Here is a 20,276-nt window from a genome sequence, read left to right on the forward strand (position 1 = left end):
AATGAAAGCCATAATTGCAAGCACTTTCAAAAATTAGCTTTCAATATGTTATATGCAGAATTACTGCAAAATCAAACTAATGAAGACTTAAACACCAGGTTCATTATTACCATTGGTGATGCCATTTTCCAAAACAATGAACAATTCTTGGTAAAGGGCTGAATGAAACAAGGCACTATCTTCTCTCAGTATGCACAGTAGGACCAGTCTTGGTAAAGTCTTACATTTACTAAAACTCAAGGAAGTATTTGTGTGTGTTTGTGTACATACAGTCAGGTTTAGGTTCTACGTTTAGATAATTTAACATATTTGAGTTTGATTCTAAGCTTGGATAACTATAAACAGGGTTTTCCACCCACATGAATGTCCAAGCTATTAGCAAGTTGTGTGGGTATGAGATCATTCTTCGTCGTGCAGGACATCTCAGGGAATAGCAGGTCACTTAACATTGCCGGCCTCCACCGCAAGCCACTAGTTCACCCCAACTGCTGCAACAACCAAAAACACCCCCTAAACTTCCAAAACCCACCACAGAGGGTACTGCCCCATTTGGGAACCAATGGTCTAGTCCAAACACACACTTCTGGTTCTTAAACCTCCCCTATAACATCCTAAGCACACACTCAATATACTTGTTGAATGAATAAAAATATGAATGAAGGAAAGTGTGGAACTGTTGAATACTAAAAACTCTGGAGAGTAATTAATTATCAGTAAACAAATTCTTTTTATAGGCATAGAAAGTTTCCTTGAGGCAACCATGCACATATGATATTTGTTTGTCTGTCTTTTTATGGATTCTTAAACTACTCAACTATTTCTTGAATTTGGAGAAGTTTTAAGTTGCTTAGAGAACTACTAATGAGTTATAGTTACATAACTAAACTCTGAGGGAACCTTATATATTCTTGTCTTCTGCCTCTTTATTTTCAATCTTAAGGGCAAAGCCTTAAGTCCGTACCTTATATTATAGAAACGTGCTGGTCTCCAGAATTCACATCGTCCAACAGTAATGAAAATCACCTGTCCCTCTTCTAATGCTCTACAAGAGCTCTCAATTGCCTTCTGCACAATATTAAAACTCTAGTTAAAGGCTTTGATGCCTTCCACGGATGAATTCTTCTCACTATAAGCCCCGGCTTCTACTCTCTGCCCTACTCCAGCAACATTGGCCACTCCTCTGCGTCTCTGTCCTCATGGAAAAGTCTTACTCCTTCCCACTTGCAAATCACTGCTTTGAGAATAGCTCAGCTAATGCTATTCACACAGACAGTTCTCAAAACTGATCATGCATTAGAATCACCTGAAGATTTTCAAAAATCTTCTTAGCAGGATCCACCCAGGACCTACTACACCATAATCTTTCAGGGGTTGGAACCAAGACACGAATATTTTAAAACTTTCAGAGGTTCCCAGTATTCATCCAGGCTTGAGAACCACTACCCTGAGGTCGCACACTACACCTGTATTTTATTAAGCTTGGATTCTATCTGTTGCACCTGCAAATGGTTTCCTGGCATGGACTTATTCTCTCCCTCTTCAGAAAGACAGAAAGCTCTCAAGACCTCTGAACCTTAAATCACTTGGGTATCTTGTCCAAATGTGAATTTTGATTCAGGGGTCTGGTGTGGGTGCCTAAGATTCTGCATTCCCAATAAGCTCTGAAGTGTCCCAAAATATGCTCCCAGAATACAACCATATATGTGTAATATATGTGTCATTACATGTATGTGTGATAGGTGTGCAATTACCATATATATGTGGAATTACATATATGTGTTGTAGTCCTATCTATGTTATGTAACATAAGAATTACTCTCAAGATAAGAATTTTAAGGCATGAAGAAAGGGAGGCCTATTCCTTAATTGGTTCTCTGAGAAGATGATTGGAGCTGTTACTAGGGTAGGTGGCACCCGGGACAAATATTTTTTACTGTGCCTATATCTAAAAAAATAATTTGATTAAAAATACATTACACCAAACAGAAACCACAGTGAGATACCACTTCACACCCATTAGGATGGCTATAATCAGAATTAATGTAAAATAACAAGTGTTGGTGAGGGTATAAAAGAAGTTCGAACCCTCATACTCTGCTGGTATGAATACAAAATGATGCAGCTGCTTTGGAAAACTCCCCTCAAGTGATTCTACATCCAGTTACTATATGAGCCAGCAATTCCACTCCTAGGTATATACCCAAAAGAACTGAAAACAAAACCTATACACAAGTGTTTGTAGCAGCACTATTCACAGCAGCCAAAAGGTGGAAACGACCCAAATGTCAACTGATGAATGGATAAACCAAATGTGCTATAGCCATACCACAAAGTATTATTCAGCCACATGAAGGAATGAAGCACCGATCCATGATACAACATGGTGGAACCTCAAAAACATGCTAAGTAAAAGAAGCCAAATGCAAAAGACCATATATTGTATGCTTCCATTTATACGAAGTATCAAGAATAGGGAATCCATATAGAGAAAGAGTAATGGTTGCTAGAAACTGGGGGAAAAAAAAGCAAATGGGAGTCATTTCTTAGTGGATACAGGGCTTCCTTTCGGTGTGATAAAAGTATCTTGTAAGTAGATAGAGGTGGTGGTTGTACAACATTGTGAAAGTACTAAATGCCGCTGAATTGTACAGTTTATTCTCTTAATTTTTTATTTGAGTATAGTTGACACACAACATTACATTAGTTTCAGGTGCACAACTAGTGATTCAACAACTCTATATGTGATGCTGTGCTCACCACCAGTGCAACTACTGTCTGTCACCATCCATCACTATTACTCTGTCATTGACTGTGTTCCCTGTGCCGTGTCTTTCATCCCTGTGACTTACTCCTTCTGTAACTGAAAGCCTGTATCTCCCACTCGCCTTCACCCATTTTGCCCATCCTCCCACCCCTGAACTGTATACTTGAAAAGGATTAATTTTATGTTACATGAGTTTAACTTCAAAAAAATATTTACAAAATCAGAGATCGCATGTGAGATATAGTGATTTCTCAGTAAAGATTTAGAGTACTAGGTAGAGATGAGCTACTTACCTACTCTTTGTCTAATTGTCCAATCGGCACGTGTGCTTTCTGGGCACCACCGCTTCCAGCTGAGGTCCAGGAACTCTCTCTTTAGGCTCTTTATTGTCGATTGTGCCCTTGCTGGTCAATTTCATATCTGCCATCATGAAGCAAAAGTAGCCACACTGTTATTAGCCACGGTATCATGGCTCTTCAGAGCCTGTGTATATTAAAACATTTCAGATCTTGCCCCTGAATTTACTTGATAATGATTACATCATAACCATGTGAATATTGGCTTCTAATAACTCACTCCAAGGTTGTTACCGTGCCTGATTCACGAATGAGGACCACAAATACAAGTCATATCCAGAGAATGTAGGCAAAATTAGACAATAATTTCTTTTCTGATCATGTTAAGTTTACCGTTCAGAATTTTGTACAATAAACATAGAACAACACATCTTCCAACCGTGTCTGCTCCTGTACTTTTTAGGATGTAATCTCTGCATTCCTGCAACGTGACTTTTTCAGTGTTGGCCGCACCTCTGCTATTTTTAGACTGCCACCAAAAAAGACGACAAGAAGGGCCTGTAGGCAGACTGATAAAGGGTGGTCTCATTCACATAAGAAATGTCATTCCTGGGGCGCCTGGGTGGCGCAGTCGGTTAAGCGTCCGACTTCAGCCAGGTCACGATCTCGCGGTCCGTGAGTTCGAGCCCCGCGTCGGGCTCTGGGCTGATGGCTCAGAGCCTGGAGCCTGTTTCCCATTCTGTGTCTCCCTCTCTCTCTGCCCCTCCCCCGTTCATGCTCTGTCTCTCTCTGTCCCAAAAATAAATAAAAAACGTAGAAAAAAAAAACAAAAAAAAAAAAAAAAAAAAAAAAAAAAAAGAAATGTCATTCCTGTACCCTGGGTAGCTTAAGATTGACCTGGGAGAGTGTGATATCACCACGTCAAGTGGGCACTACAAGAGAGAACATATATTGGTAGGGCCATTTGTCACTGAGGAGTGATACTATCGAAAGCTCTTGGAGGAAAAGGGCACAGGTGTTTGCTTGGGTCTGAAAGTGGTACCAGTTCAGAGGCAAGTATGGCCCTCCTGCTCTGTGAAGCACAGTTGTCTGTTTGGTGTATAAAAGAAGGTATCTTCATACATCCACCTCTCTTGACTTAGGATTTAATAGCTTTCTTTCTCTCTCTTTAAATTGTAAGTCTACCAAGCAAGATCAAGTCATGAGTCTTCAAAAACACAATCTTGGGGCTCAACCAAATTTGAGTTTTGATTTTCAAATGAATGCAAATTGTTGCAAATAACAAAATGGATTATCACCAAAATGCAAGATCTTGATGGCTAAAATTCTGTCCCCCCACCTTTCACCAATATAACATCAGTATTTGCCTGTTGTTTTTCAAATAAAAAAAAAACACTATAACTTTCTGGACACTCCAGTGGGATGAATCCTATGGACAAAATGAACTTCAAAACATTCTAAAACTGGGGTGCCTGGGTGGCTCAGTCAGTTAAGTGGCAGACTTCAACTCAGGTCATGTTCTCGCACCCCGTGAGTTCGAGCCCCACGTCGGGCTCTGTGCTGACAGCTCAGAACCTAGAGCCTGCTTTGGATTCTGTGTCTCCTTTTCTCTGTGCCCCTCCACCTCTTGCACTCTCTCTCTCACTCTCAAAAATAAATAAACATTAAAACATTAAAAAAAAATAAAGCATTCTAAAACTATTTGTTGTTATCACAGTGTTAGTAGTAGAGTTTATATTGTAATTTAGAAACTGTTGTGTGCAAATGAATACTTCTTTTAAAAATCTAATAGAAAATATAGGCTAAGAGAAAATAGATTGGATATTGGAAAATATGTTTAAATGGTGAAATGTCTAGAATTATCAAAGTTGCTGAGAAGTGGTTAAATTGTCCAAGTAGTATAAAGCAGTACTATTTGAGGCACTCTAGCACAGACTATAAAAGGCAAATGTAAACACGCTGTACGCAATTTTGCATCCCCCAAATTTTTCCTCTCTTTATTTTTTGTCAATGTATAGTAAGAATGGGAACAGAGTGGGATAGAAGGTGAAAGGCCCTGACAACACACTAAACTCACCAGGCCTGGGCATGGGTAACCTCACATTCTTACCACATTAAGTAGGAACTTAATCATCCACTCACCTGACTATCATAGACTCACACAATGTAAGACTTCCACAGATCAGACGAGATGATCTATTCAGTCCACCCATTTCCCAGATAAGTAAACTAAGGCTTAACCAGATGATACTCAAACTCAGAAACAAGGAAGCCTGAGATGAAGTAGTGTCAAAACCAAAACAAGGACATGGGCCTAGTCCCTGGGCCAGTCTACTGTACCAAACCTCGCTCCATTACATCAACCACAAGGCATTTCAGTGCTGCGTGGAAGGAACCTGCACCCCTCCACCACGGGAGAGTGCAAGAACAACTTTCTATCTGGACAACTGGCATTTTAAAGTCAACCAGATAGAAACAGAAGTGAAAATATTGACTTTTTTTCACAGTAACATTCTGCTGTCGTCTCTGGTGTGGAAAAACACTTCACTGGAGTCTACATGGGATGAACATCGCCCTCCACAGTAGCACAGTGTGAGGCGACACAAGGCAAATGCTTCCACTTTGTGCAGTCCTAAGCATTTTCCTCTTGCCTACATTGGTTCCATGGAGTTCGAAATGCTTTTTGAGAAAACACAGACCTAGACTCAGACCAGATATGGAAGGTCCAAGTTTGCACCCACACCTGATTTTAACAACTTGCCTTCAAAACCTTGTTTTCAATGTCCTGAAAGAGAGCAGGGAGGGAAATCACATTTTTCTTCCCTTTATCAATTTATGACTTTCTTCTTTGTTGACTTATGGCTCTTTGATATTTATTTTGCAAATTTCCCCTAAATCAGTAGGGAAAAAAAGTCCAAAAGATTCCAAGAAAACTCTTCACTTGTATAGGTCTGGTATCCACATTAAGAACCAATAGCTTTGCTTACAAGCAGCCAGGGCCATGGAAATGACCTAACCCTTGAACTGCAGTGAAGGCTTTTTAGTCATGGCCCATAAGAGAGGCTCAATGACCATCATTATTTGGTTTCCATGACTCTGATAACCCTTCCCAATAGGATGTTCACAAATCTTGATTATAAGGAAATGATGAAGCTTGTCGACAAGTGAGAGATGAGCAATCTCATTTTGACATGGTAATTCCCCTTCAAAAATATAAACCCAATATAACTGAGTTGTTCTGTGTCAGTAGCTCTGTGTCAACTTATAGCTATAAATAAGCACTATCATCTGGAAACTGAGAATTTACTTCAGAAAAACATATCCTTAGTTTCAGCAGCCCGTCTAAAGAAATTTCTAGCTTTTGAAAGATAACTGAATTCATCAGACCAGTATCTCTCTGAACGCTTCCAACAAACTTAATGTACAAAGAATGCAGTTCTAACAACAAATTTAGTAGCCATTATGAAAGAGCTATTCATTCATTTATTCATTCACTCATTCATTCTACATTTTTATTAAGTTTCTACTTTGTGCCCAATAGGAGTTGGAAATATGTAGGTAAAGACAATAGACACCACCCCTGCCTTCATGATATCAAGAAAGATACTAAACAAAAACACAAGAGATTGTAGAATTACAGTTGCGATTAATATTGCAAAGAAAAATCCAGGGAGCTATGAAATTTTATAAGAGCAGGAACTAACATCTTATACAAGTCAAGGAAGTTCTGTTGGCAAGGAGAGTTGTAATTTATAGTTACTTAAGCTGAACCCTTGAAAGACGAGAAGGAGGTCACTGCTGTCCCCTTAGATATCTGTTGTTTTTTTTATTTTCTGAAAAATCTTCAGCATTTATTTTAGCGCTATTTTTCGTTATTCTCACCAAATAGTCACTCAATAAAAAAAAGGAGAGGGGGCTAAATTGGCACATAGATGAAGAAGGGGCACAACTCTTATTCAGGGCTACATTATCATCATTCTAAATTACCCAGATCCTAATTTAACGTCCTAAATCTAAGCTAGTCTCCATTCCTTGCTCATTAGCATCAAGGAAAAGAAATTGAACTCAGAACTCCCGCCTCTACTGTTGACTCTTGCATGCTCATTAATCACATAAAGTCGCTGGACTGTTTAGACACCTTTCCAGGCAACTTAGAGCAACACGTCCCTTATGTCTGTCAGTAATTTTTCAGCTCCACAGTAATTGCAGTGTTCTCTGTGAGACACAGTGTGAGAAATAATTTACTTGAGTGTGATTATTTTATTTGGATAGAGATCAACAGGGAATAGAAAGGGAAAGTATTTTAAAAGTCAATGATGCAGGTCTCAAGCTCCAGAGATGGCTCTCCTTTGGAATATTTTTAGCAGAAATGGATTTATTTTATTTTATTTTTTATTTTTAAAAATTTATATCCAAATTAGTTAGCATATACTGCAACAATGATTTCAGGAGTAGATTCCTTAGGGCCCCTTACCCATTTAGCCCATCCTCCCTCCCACAACCCCTCCAGTAACCCTCAGTTTGTTCTCCATATTTATGAGTCTCTTCTGTTTTGTCCCCCTCCCTGTTTTTATATTCTTTTTGTTTCCCTTACCTTATGTTCATCTGTTTTGTCTCCTAAAGTCCTCATGTGAGTGAAGTCATATGAGTTTTGTCTTTCTCTGACTAATTTCACTTAGCATAATACCCTCCAGTTCCATCCACGTAGTTGCAAATGGCAAGATTTCATTCTTTTTGATTGCCGAGTAATACTCCATTGTGTGTGTGTGTGTGTGTGTGTGTGTGTGTGTGTGTATCACATTTTCTTTATCCATCCCACCAATGGACATTTGGGCTCTTTCCATACTTTGGCTATTGTCTATAGTGCTTCTATAAATGTGGGGGTGCATGTGTCCCTTCAAAACAGCACACCTGTATCCTGTGGATAAATGCCTAGTAGTGCAATTGCTGGGTCGTAGCATAGTTGTATTTTTCGTTTTTTGAGGAACCTCCGTACTGTTTTCCAGAGTGGCTGTACCAGCTTGCATTCCCACCAACAATGCAAAAAGCTGAAATGGATTTCTATATACCAATCATAGATGGTCTTATCTTCGTTGTCTCTTGCTCTTCTTTCGTCTTCTTTGAAGACATACTGGCACTTGATTACCTTCAATCGCCAAATGCCTCATTCAATCAGACAAAGAAAAACTGATTTTATACACTCAAGAACACTCACTTTATCAAAGACATTTTTCTAGGTTAGTTTTTGGATCTCCTGTGAGTTTTCATATGTGTATAGATTAGATCTTTCTACGGACTAATGAAAAAATACTACAAAACAGTCCCTGATGTTCACACTCCAGCTTTAGAGTGAGTAATTCACAGCAGAGCATCCCCAACGTCCTCCATGTAACAGGCTGTCTTGGCACATTGGGAACACTCTGCCCACGTGTCTCCAACGTCCATGCAGCAGCATTCACAATCACCTGCCAGCTCCCACTATCCTGCACTTATCTCGGGCTCGTGGTCATGGCTTAATTGAATTAAACCTTTGTGAGATCCAAGTCAGAGCCAGGCAATGGACCCACAGCATCAACTCCCAAAGCCTCTATTCCAGTCTCTGAGGTGATAAAAGGAAACAACTCCGCTAATGGGCCAGTTCCAAGGGCTTCTGAGAATAGAAAACAAAGTGTTTCTTTAATCTGTGCCCAGCGTTGTGCATCCCTATCATTCTCCCAGGTATGAGGTTGTGAAGCAGCCTCTTCCATTTTGGCTGCCTTTAGTTTATTTTGTCCAGCATTTCAGAGGCGTCTCCTGCCTCTGTCCTCAGCCTGGAGAAGAGAAACTCAGCAGAAATAACAGGATTTGTTTGTCCTCAGTTGACCTCCAAGGAAACTAGGACAGTGAGAGGCTAAGAAGACAAGGTCTCTCAATAGCGCACCAGTGGTCGAAGCTGGCTCTCAGTGGCGCCTCTCCAAACAGTCCAGATCGGTGTCAAACCACCAGTCCATGCAGCCTTTCCAAGATGCTCTGAGTGTTTATTCAGCCACTAAGTGTTCTGCCCAAAGTGGACTCCACCCAATGGTGAGCTAAGGCAAATCAAACACTCATTCACACGGTTGGGAGGGGCGTGCCCACCCAGCCCCGCCTCTGAGGCCTGCAAAGTCTAGCTGCAGCTGGCTCCAAGATCACAGGTGCCAGGAATCTGGCCAAGCACGGCAGTGATCTCGGGGGCCGGGGAAGGAGATGTTTAACAGGGCACCACCCCCCCTCCCCCACCAGGAGCAACAGTGAAGGACACACCAGGTTGTAGAGAGAAGATATGTTCAAACCCCACCGACCAAGATTTGGATCCCAGCTCGGTCTCTTTCTACCTGTGCATCCTTGAGCAAGTTCCTTAATGGGGCTGGAACTCAATTTGCCCATCTGTATAGTGAGCACAATGATCATACTACCTCATGGTGTTGCTGTGAGGATGAAAGAAGAACCTGGAAGAGAGTATGGTCACAGTAGGGGGTCAAATAAATGATAGCTATGAGCAAAAGGGCTTACCCAAAGGAGTGACCAGGTTCCCAACTGGCAGGGGATCCCCTTTGTCCCAAGTCTGCTGATGAGACCCCTGTGGGCTGTGCAGGCAGTCAGGTATGGTAGAAAGACTCTCCTGGGAGACAGAGGCCTGGCCTCTCTCTCCTTTTAACCTGTTCTGTGGCTTTGCTCTGAATGATTTACCTCACTTCTCCCAGTCTCACCTTATTCACTTACAGGATGGGATTGTTTTGAGTTGTTAATCTTTAGGCTTGGGGTTTTATTAATTCCCTTGTCAATCATTATGTAGCTTTTACAAATGAATTCTCCATCTTTCTTCTCAAAATGCTTGTGGCTGAGCGTCCACAGAATAGGCACATACAGCTACCCAGAATCTTAACTATTAGCTCTCAAAAAGGCAGGATGTAAGCCTTTATGAGGGATTTAGTCCAAAATTCACCACCTATGGACAGTCCTGTGCTATATATTTAGGCCACAGTTAATGATCTCCACTGTACAAGTGCAGGGAATTTATGTCCAATGATGCAAGATTTTCAAACATGAGCAAAGGTTCCATTACAGCTTCTAAATAGTATTTACCGATAAAGGTAAGCAGACTTCTCAGAAATATTTTCAACTCCAAATATGGGAATAAATAAGTTTTCCTATTAGTGAAGTTCATCAGAAAATCAAATGTCCGAACTTCCCTTTCCCCAACCATTCCAGTTGTCCAGGGCCTCAATTGCATGGGTAGAAAGGGCCACCTAACCCTGTGCTCCCAGGAACTTTTCCAACAGCCCAAATGGGTAGCACAACCTATCAACGCATTTTATAACTTCCACATTCACAACTCTCATGAAATACACCAACAGAGTCCACTCTTGGAACTAATGGAGAGGCAAAGAAATCTCTTCCAAAAAAACAAGTATTCCTGCTTCTGGAACTGCTGCTCTAATCTTGGTTTCAAAGAATCTGGGAAATAGTGAATGCCATTAATTTTCCAAAGTACTATGGCTTCTTCCTACCCACTTTCTACCACAGAATTCAGCTAACAACAATACATGATGTCATCTCAATAATTTGCTGATTAAAACGTGCCTAAAAAAAGACACCCTTCATACCCAGGGGGCCACCGACTCAGCTAGTCTCTGAAACAGTGTTTATATTTCTATCTTTAGGCATGAAGCGAGGCTGAGAATTTTCTATACAATATTGGCATAACCTTCCCTGTATCTCTGGGTTAGGCATTTCAGCCCGATGAAAAAAGGATAATAAAATACATAAGCATGTTCCTGTGTGCTGTTTATGCATATGTCATGAAACATCTGGTCCTGGCTTCTTCTGAGACATTCTTCTCGAGTGTTAGAATTTGTAGTTATTTTGATAGAGAACCATTGGCATACATAACCTCCCTACACATCTTACAGTAAAGTTTTCCACCGAACACCAGGATTAAGTGTCTATCTTTTGCAAGAGAAAGGAACATCATTTGTTTACTTTTTCTCAACATATTTCTTGGATGGATCTTTCGACTGGTATCTTTAAAAGTTCTCTGAGAGCTTACTCAGATCATAGAAAGTGTTCAAAAGGCTTTATGGGTTGTTTTGCTAGTGCTTGGAACTAGTGGGCACTCAATAAAAATTTTCTGGATAAATGAAAATGCCTTACAATTATTTACTATAAAACAGAAAATAGCACAGCTGGGAAGCCATTAAGTTATAGATGGAGAAGAAATCGTGGACAGTGAGATTATGCTTTTGCTTTGAGTTGTAAGAAAAGAAGAAAGAAGAAGTGGTAACAAATGGGAATGAGGCAGAGCTGCGAAGGAACAAAATGAAATATCTCTTAATTGTTTCTGGAATACACTTGCCTGTGTGTGAATGTACACACACACACACACACACACACACACACACACACACCCCACAGGTCAGGCTGGTGAAAAGCCAAATTCACAGTCAGGGTTTCCCAGCGACACTCCCTCTCTCCAATATTTCTTCCTAACAGTGTGAAACCCACTGAATTACATAAATCTTTCCATGTCTGTGTCATTTGCTTGGGGCACAGTGAGGACCAGGGGCTTATGGGAGCTTATTTTTACATTGTGGTAAAATTTAACTGGACTCAAAATGTTGCCTCTCCCATTTTCTTCTCAGCTATCCTGTCAAAAGTTTCTTCAATTATTTCCCCTAATACTCTTGACAAAATTTTACTTCCAATGCAGAGCGCTGCAGGAAGTATGAGAATTCAGAAACAAAAAGCCATGAGATGTGTTATTTTCTACCTCTTCTTCCCCACACCCATAACTTTGTGGTTTTAGTATGACGTGAAATAAAAGTGCACAGTATACTAGTAGGGGAACTATATTGTCAGGTGTTAACGGAAAAACCACAAAACGCAGAATTTCAGCTGATCCAATTGAACTGTACGTCCTGAATCATGTGCATGCCACGGCTTCTTGAACTTGTAGAGATCATAGCCCATCAGGGTTCTTTATCCAATGTTCAGGTAATCAGACCCCGAGAACAGCTTCTCATGGCCAGGATACATCATGCAGATTTAAAACTTTATATTTACTTTAGGTGTAATGCACAATATATACAAGTCATACATGCAAAATTTCAGATAACATTTGAATATTCAAATTATATTACATTTTGGTTTTGGTTTGAGGAGGCAGGGCATGCCAGAGGCCCATTTACCCTGATCCCCATCCCTAGCACGCTCAGAAACCACAGGAACAGCTTTCTTCAACACATATTTGTTGAGTGCTGTTCTGGGCCAGGCACCATGGTGGGTGGTAGAGAAACCATGGTGAACAAAACAGACAGGGATCCTGCTCTCGTGAAGCATATGGTCCATCACGGGGGCATATATAATAAATAAGCAAACACATGGAGAATACGTAATGTTTCACATGGCAGTAAGTGCCACAAAGAATAGTAAAGGACCATAAAGGGATGAAATGAGTATGTCCTGTCGGGGAGGAAGGTCAGGAAGAACCTCTATTATGAGATGACCTTTAACCACAGGCTTCAGTGAATTGTGAGACTGAGCCAACAGGTACACAGAGGAAGAAGTTTCCAGACTAGAGGAGGAGGTTGGGAAGACGGTGGAATTAGAGGACCCTCAGCTCACCTCGTCTCATGAATACATCCTGATAAGACTCACATCCGCAGAAATACCCCCAGAACACAACCTGAAGACTGGCAGAATAAACTCCACAACCACAGGTGGAGAAGATGCCACACTGTAGAGGGCAGGAAGGGGGAAGATGCAGTGGGAAGAGAGAGGAACCGTGACTGCTGGAGGTGGTGGGGGCAGGTGGTGGAGGGGAGCCACAGACATGAAGAAGAGTGAGAAACAGACTGTCACACTGGGAGTCCATGGAGGGAAGGTGAATCCCCATAAAATTTGGCTTTGAAAGAGAGGGGCTGAATTTTGTGAGCTCTTATAGCCACAGGAACTTAACGCCTGGAATTTTAAAAATCAGCTACTTAGTTCTGGGGAACGCCAAGGGTGAAGGAAACTGAGTTCTGCCCTTAAAGAGACTGCACGACAAACAGCCCATAGAGATACACTGTAGAAGCTGTAGTTTGAAAAACCTCTGGGACATATAGAGGGAGAGCTATTTATTCATCTCAGAGCGTGTCTAGGAGGGAAAAGAGATCACAGGAAGACCCTTCCAGGAACAAAGGAGCTGGTAGGTATCATTTCCCCCTCCCACCCCTCAGTATAAACACATGGCCACCTGCAGGAACCAGCATGGCACCTACATTCACCACCTAACTTGCTTAACCAACTCCCCCAGACACCACCCTCCATGCTTTGGCCCATCCACTCTCCCCAGTCAAACTTGCCTAAGTCCCAGCTCTGTGAGTCTCCTCCCCCAGAAGACCAGCACAAACCTTCCAACGCCGCATCTCCTGACTAGCGCACCTTGTGGGACCTTGGTCATAGCGGTGGTGGCAGTGGCAGCAGGCCTGTGGAAGCCCAGGGCGCACCTTGTTAAAATTTCATGCTCCACCCACGCAGCCCCAGTCCCTGCACCTGCAACTGTAGTCTCATTTCACAAACAGGCTGGTATGCACACACCTTCTTAACCTGCATGCCGCACCCCACCAAATACTGCCCACAACAGGGAAACAGGATGACTGGATGGAAGGAAAAAGCAGCTAAGCGAAAACAGTAGGGCGCATGCAACACACATAGAAGACACCCCCTGAGACACCAGGTTCTGGGGAACGGAGGACACTGCCCTGCAGGGCACCACAGGACCTCTTCTTCATAAGGTCATTACTTTCAAGAGCAGGAGATGTAGCTGACTTTCCCAACACACAAAACAGACACAGAGAGTTTGACAAAATGAAGAGAGGGATATGTCCCAAATGAAAGAAGAGGACAAAATCACGGCAACAGGCGAAAGTAACACTGATATAAATTATATGCCTGTTAGAGAATTAAAAGTAGTGATCACAAAGATACTGTAACTGGACTTGAGAAAAGAGAGGAGGACATTAGTGAGACTCTTAACAAAGAGATAAAAAGAACCAATCAGAGGTGAAGAACACAAAAAATAAAATTTAAAAATTATCTAGTTGGAATAAATAGAGGCTAGAGGAAGTAGAGAAGCAAATTAGGAACCTGAAAGACAGGGTAATGGAAATTAATCCCCCTGAGCCCATGAGAGAAAATAAAATTCTGCAAAATGGGTGTAACTTAGAACTCAGTGACTCCATCAAGCATAATAACATCTGCATTATAAGGATGCCAAAAGAAGGAGAGGAAGGGGGGAAGAAAATTTATTTGAAGAAATAATAGCTGAAAACTTCCCAAATCTGGGGAAGGAAACAGATATGCAGATCCAGGAGGCACAGATATCCCCCCAACAAAATAACAACCCAAGGAAGCCCACACATAGTAATCAAAATGGCAAAAAGTAGTGATAAAGAATTTTCAAAGTAGCAAGAGAAAAGAAGACAGTTATATAAAAGGGAAACCCCATAAAGCTATCAGTGGAGTTTTCAGCAGAAACTTTGCAGGCCAGAAGAGAGTGGCATGATATAATCAAAGTGCTGAAAGGGAAAATTTTGCAGCCAAGAATACTCTATCCAATAAGGCAATCATACAGAGAAGAAGAGATAAAGACTTTCTTAGACAAACAAAGCCAAAGGTCATGACCACTGAACCAACCCTACAAGAAATATTAAAGAGTATAAAATATAGGAAACACAAGAGAAGTAAAAATAAGTGTATCTGCAAAAATCAGTCAGGGGATTCACAAACTAAAAGGATGTAAAAATATGACAATATATGCCTAAAACGTGGGGGGGAGAGGAGTAAGAATGGGTTCAATCTTAAGCAACCATCAACTTCATATAAACTGCTATATGCTGAAGATGTTATACACAATCCTAAATCAAAACTCAAAAACCAGTCATAGACTTGCAAAAAATAAAGAGAAAGCAATCCAAGTGTATCACCAAGGAAAGCCAGCAGACCATGAAAGAGAGCAAGAGAAGAAAGGATCAGAGAAAAACTACAAAACAATCACAAAACACATACCAAATGGCAACAAATACATATCTATCAATAATTATTTTGAATGTAAATGGACTAAATGCTCCAATCAAGACACATGGTGATGAAATGGATAAAAAAAACAAGACCCATCTATATGCAGCCTGGAAGAGACTCATTTCAGACCTAAAGATACATGCAGATTGAAAGTGAGGAGATGAATAAACACGTATTGTGCAAAAGGATGTCAAAAGAAAGTCAGAGTGGCAATACTTACATTGGACAAAACAGACTTTACAACAAAGTCTGTAACAATACACATAGAAGGACACTACCTAATCATAAAGGGAACGATCCAACAAGAAGATGTAACACATGTAAATATTTATGAACCCAACGTGGGTTCATCGCAAACATAAATGAACTAATTGATCATAATGCAACAACAGTAGGGGACTTTAACACCCCGTGTACATCAATGGACAAATCATCCAAATGGAAAATCAACAAGGAAACAGTGGATTTGAATGACACACTGGACCAGATGGATTTAACAAATATATTCAGGACATTCCACCCTAAAACAGCAGAATACACATTCTTTTCAAGCGTACATGGAATCTTCTCTAGAATAGATCCCATATTGGTCCACAAAATAAGTATCAACAATTTCAAAAAGATCTAAGTCATACCATGCAACTTTTCTGACCACCACGCTATGAAACTAGAAATAAAACACAAGAAAAAATCTGGAAAGAGCACAAATACATTCAGGTTAAGTAACATGCTACTAAACAATGAGTGGGTCAACCAAGAAATCAAAGAAGAAATACAATATTACAAGGAAACAAATGCAAATGAAAACATAGTCGTCCAATTTGGGATGCAGCAAAAGTGGTTCTAAGAAAGTTTATTGTAATACAAGTCTACATCAAAAAGCAAGAAAAATCTTGCAAATAAACAATCTAATACAAGTCTACATCAAAAAGCAAGAAAAATCTTGCAAACAATCTAACCTTATATCTAAAGGAGCTAGAAAAAGGAAAACAAAGAAAATCACAAAGCATCAGAAGGAAGCAAATACTAAAGATTAGGGCAGAAATAAATGATATATAACCTAAAAAAAAAAAATAGAACAGATCAATGAAACTAGGAGCTGTTTCTTTAAAAAAAATCAACAAAGCACACCTGGTGGCTCAGTCAGTTAAGCATCTGACTCTTGATTTTGCCTCAGGTCATGATCTTATGGTTTGTGAGTTTGAGCCTGCCATTGGGCTCTGTGCTGACAGCTCTGTCAGCACAGAGCCTGCTTAGGATCCTCTCTGTCTCTCTGTCTCTCTGTCTCTCTCTGTCTCTCTGTCTCTCTCTCTGTCTCTCTCTGTCTCTCTCTGTCTCTCTCTGTCTCTCTCTCTCCCCCTCCCCTGCTCATGCTTTCTCTCTCTCAAAATAAATAAATAATAAAAAACTTTTTAAAAAATCCATAAAACTGATAAACCTCTAGCCAGACTCATCAAAAAAAAAAAAAAAAAACAGAGAGAGACAGAGAAAGAGAGAGAAAGACAGAGAGAGAGGAAAAGAGAAAGATAGGACTTAAATAAACAAAATAACAAATGGAAGAAGAAAAAAACCCAACACCCCAGAAATACAAACAATTGTCAGAGGATGTTATGAAAAATTATATGCCAACAAACTGGACAACTTAGCAGGAATGGATACATTCTTAGAACATATAACCCACCAAAACTGATGCAGGAAGAAATAGAAAATTTCAATAGATCATTACTAGCAATTAAATTTAGTCAGTAATCAACTCCCAACGAACAAAAGTCCAGGACCAGACAGCTTCATAGGTGAATTCTACCAAATATGTATAGAAGAGTTAATACCTATTCTTTTCAAATATTCCAAAGAAATAGAAAAGGAAGGAAAACTTCCAAATTCATTCTATGAGGCCAACATTACCCTGATGCCAAAACCAGATAAAGATACCACCAAAAAAGAATCACAAGCCAATATCTCTGATGGGCATGGATGCAAAAATCCTCAACAAAGTATTAGCAAACCAAATCCAACAATACATTATAAAAATCATTCACCACGATCAAGTATCATTTATTCCCAGGATGCATGGGTGATACAATATTCACAAATCAACGTGATACATCACATCAATAAGAGGAAGGGTAAAAACTATATGATCATTTCAATAGATACAGAAAAAGCATTTGACAAAGTACAACATCCATTCATGATAAAAACCCTCAATAAAGTAGGGTTAGAGGGAACATACCTTAACACAATAAAAACCTTATATAAAAAGCCACAGCTAACATTGTACTCAATGGTGAAGAACTGAGAGCTTTTCCCGTAAAGTCAGGAACAAGACAAAGGTGTCCACTCTCACCACTTTTTTTTCAACATAGTACTGGAAGTTCTAGCCACAGCAATAAGAGAACAAAAAGAAATAAACGGTATCCAAGTTGGTAAGGAAAAAGTAAAACTTTCACTATTTGTAGATGACATATTATATAGAGAAAACCCTAAAGATTTCACCAAAACACTCTAGAACTGAAAAATGAATTCAGAAAGGTCATAGGATACAAATCAACACAGTAAAATCTTGGATTGTGAGTAACTTGTTTTACGAGTGTTCTGCAAGAAAAGCAAACATTTCTAATAAATTTTAACTTGATGAACGAGCGATGTCTTGCAATACAAGTAGTAGGTGATGCCAAACGTCACAGAATCAAAGCTGAGCCAAAGGTTCTTCTCTCTCTCTTTCACTGCGGGACTGTGTGTAATCATCAATGAAATGTCATATTTCCACAAAATTCCTAAAAGTAACCAAAAGCAAGTGACATTGGATAGATTCCTTGTGAAAGGTGCACAAAAAGAAATATTCCATTGCTCCAATAGATAGCAGTGATTGTGTTAGTGATAGAGAAAGTTGTCCTACACAGTAATCCTCCTGTCTCTTGTCTCCCTCACACCAGCCACGAAGGCTTTCAAAGGGAAGTGCAAGTTAATTTATTTATTTTTCTTTGTAATTTGTATTTTATTTTTTATTTTGCATTATACTACAGTATTATAATCATTTTTATATGAATATTTTTGGGTTGTGGAATAAGTCGTCTGAGTTTCCATTATTTATTATGGGGAAATTCACTTTGATATACAAGTGCTTTGGATTATAAACATGTTTCCAGAACGAATTATGCTCGCAAACCAAAGTTTTACTGCATACAGAAATCTGTTGCATTTCTATATACTGATATTGAAGCAACAGAAAGAGAAATTAAGAAAAAAAATCCCATTTACAATTGCACCAAAAATTATTAGAGACCTAGGAATAAACTTAACCAAAGAGGTGAAAGACCTGTGTTCTGAAAACTATAAAACATTGATGAAAGAAATTGAAGATGACACAAAGAACTGGAAAGATATTCCATGGTCATGACTGGAAGAATAAATATTGTTAAAATGCCTCTAATACCCAAAATAATCTACATATTTAATGCAATCCCTATCAAAATACCAACAACATTTTTCCCAGAACTAGAACAAACAATACTGAAATTTGTAGAGAACCACAAAAGACCCAAACAGCCAAAACAATCTCAAAAAGGAAAAACAAAACTGGGCATATCACAGTTCCAGACATCAGGTTATATTACAAAGATGTAGTAATCGAAACAGTATGATACTGGCACAAAAATAGACACATAGACCAATAACAGGATAGAAAACCAGAAATATACCCACAATTATATGGTCAATTAATCTTTGACAAAGGAGGAAAGAATATGCAATGGGAAAAAGACACTGTCTTGAACAAATGATACCAGGGAAACTGGATATCTACATGCAAAAGAATGAAATTGGACAACTTCCTTACACAAAAATAAATTCAAAATGTATTGATGACCTAAATTTGAGACCAGAAACCATAAAAGTCCTAGAAGAAAATACAGCAGTAATTTCTCTGACATTGGTTGTGGCAACATCCTTCTAGATATGTCTCCCGAGGCAAGGGAAACAGAAGCAAAAATAAACTTACGGGTCTACATCAAAATCAAAGTTTCTACACAGCAGATAACCAACAAAACCAAAAGGCAACCTTCTGAATGGGAGAAGACACTCACAAATGACATATCTGATAAATGGTTAGTATCCAAAATATAAATAACTTATATACCAGAACACCAAAAAATCTCCAAAGAACCCAATTTAAAAAATGGCGGAAGGGGTACCTGGTGGCTCAGTTGGTTAAGCATCTGACTTTTGATTTTGGCTCAGGTCATGACCTCATAGTTTTGTGAATTCGAGCCCTGCATTAGGCTCTGCATTGTCAGTGCTTGAGATTCTCCCTCTCTGCCTCTGCCCCTCCCCCACTCACACACTCTCTGGCTCTCTCAAGATAAATAAACTTAAAAAAATAGGTGGAATATATGAACAGATATTTACTCAAAGAAGAAATACAGAATGCCAAAAGACACATGAAAAGATGATCAACATCACTCATTATCAGAGAAATGCAATCAAAACCCCAATGAAATACCACCTCACACCTGTCAGAATGGCTAAAATCAAAAACTCAAGAAGCAAGTGTTGGTGAGGATGTGAAGGAAAAGGAACCCTTATGCACTGTTGGTTGGAATGCAAACTGGTGCAACTACTATGGAAAACAGTATGTAGGTTCCTCAAAAAATTAAAAATAGAACTACCCTAAGATCCAGGAATTACACTACTGGGTATTTACCCAAAGAATATGAAGACACTAATTTAAATGGATACATGCATCCCTTTGTTTATTGCAGCATTATTTTTTTTAATGTTTATTTATTTATATATTTATTGAGAGAGAGGGGCAAGGCAGAGAGAGAGAGAGAGAGAGAGAGAGAGAGAGTGAATCCCAAATAGGCTCCTTGCTCAGCATGGAGCCCAATATGGGGCTTGATCTCATGACTGCGAGATCACGACCTAAGCCAAAATCAAGAGTTGGATGCTTAACCAACTGAGCCACCAAGGTGCCCCTACTGCAGCATTATTTACAATAACCAAACTATGGAAGCAGCCAAAGTGTCCATCAATAGATGAAGAAGTTTGGGTGTATATATATATATATATATAGGAATATTATTCAGCCATAGAAAATAATCAAATCTTGCCATTTGCAACAACATGGATGGCGC

The 20,276-nt window shown here is 39.6% G+C and overlaps 1 long non-coding RNA gene across 1 annotated transcript in view; it reads right to left on the reverse strand.

Moving 5' to 3' along the window:
• Positions 1-3,063: 3,063 nt before the first annotated feature.
• LOC115510343 overlaps positions 3,064-20,276 on the reverse strand; it is a 221,044-nt gene continuing 203,831 nt past the window's right edge. Inside the window, exon 3 of the long non-coding RNA XR_004344101.1 lies at positions 3,064-3,184. This is a non-coding gene — a long non-coding RNA (uncharacterized LOC115510343). The remainder of the gene's footprint in view (positions 3,185-20,276) is intronic.

Source organism: Lynx canadensis, chromosome A1, assembly GCF_007474595.2.
Source record: "Lynx canadensis isolate LIC74 chromosome A1, mLynCan4.pri.v2, whole genome shotgun sequence".
NCBI lineage: Eukaryota > Metazoa > Chordata > Mammalia > Carnivora > Felidae > Lynx > Lynx canadensis.